We start from the raw sequence: 1,098 nt of genomic DNA, 5'->3' as shown, positions 1-1,098 counted from the left end.
AAAGAGTGTGCCTGGCATGTTCAAGGAACACTCCAGAAGCCAGCAGAGCTGGAGCAGAGTGTGCAAGGAGAAAAGCAGGAGAAGCCAAGGTCAGTGGTGGCCAGGATGGTATAATACCCAGGCACTGTGAGGATTTTGGCCTAAGTAGGATGCAATTGAATGGAACAGCAACATGATAAGACACATTTTAACAGGATCCCTCTGGCTGCCAGAGACGAATCATTAGCAGAGCAAAGGGCGGAAGCAGGGATTCAGGTGAGGAGGCTATTACAATAAGCCACGTTTGGCTGCAAGTTCCAGGGTATAAGCAGAGGAGAGGGTGAGAAGTGGCTAGAGTAATTGCTCTTATTATAAATGGGAATAAAATGCACTGGCCACATCCCAGAACTGTGGGAAACACGAGATTCCCATGAGCACATCTATCTTATAAGAGATGTGGTAGACTTAAGAAGCAACATGCCCAGGGCTGCACCTCCAGAATGTAATTAAACATCAGCCCAGGTCTTCATGGTTTCAACTCTAGCTTCTTCCTGTATCCCTGCCTCTTTAGCAGTCCTGTCATCCATGCTCTCTCCCTACACATAGAAGTCAGCATCCAAACCCCAGCTCAGAGGTTGGAGATGGGTCGAAAGATAGTGCTCACTTTCTAGGGATTTGGGGCCTCCATGGCCCACCTGGCTACCTGGCAGCAGGACATCCCAGCCCTTTGTACAGAGTCCCAACACTAGGAAGATAACCAGGCGTCCCTCTGCTATCTGCGGTCCTTGGGCTGGCGACCCCTCTCCCCAGAACTGGTCCCATTCCCAACACTGTTGGAAAGTTCCTGGTTTGCCCTGTCATCCAGGACTGTTCCTAACTCCCAACAGTAGCAAGACCTTCTCTTACTGTATTTTTTAAGAGGGGGGAAAGGGACAGATAGTGGTACATGGTAACACAACACTCTGCAATGTGGGACGCATATGAGAATGTCTCAGGCTCAGGTCCAAGGTCTCACTGTACACCCTGGGTGTGCATGCCAATGACCTAGGCTGGCTGAGGCTGAAGTGGAGTGTGACATGAAGACCCACCCACATGAAGACCCCCTGTTGGGGTTACCTT

This window comes from Tupaia chinensis, unplaced genomic scaffold, assembly GCF_000334495.1.
Source record: "Tupaia chinensis unplaced genomic scaffold, TupChi_1.0 Scaffold000104_1, whole genome shotgun sequence".
NCBI lineage: Eukaryota > Metazoa > Chordata > Mammalia > Scandentia > Tupaiidae > Tupaia > Tupaia belangeri.
This window is presented reverse-complemented; position numbering follows the sequence as displayed.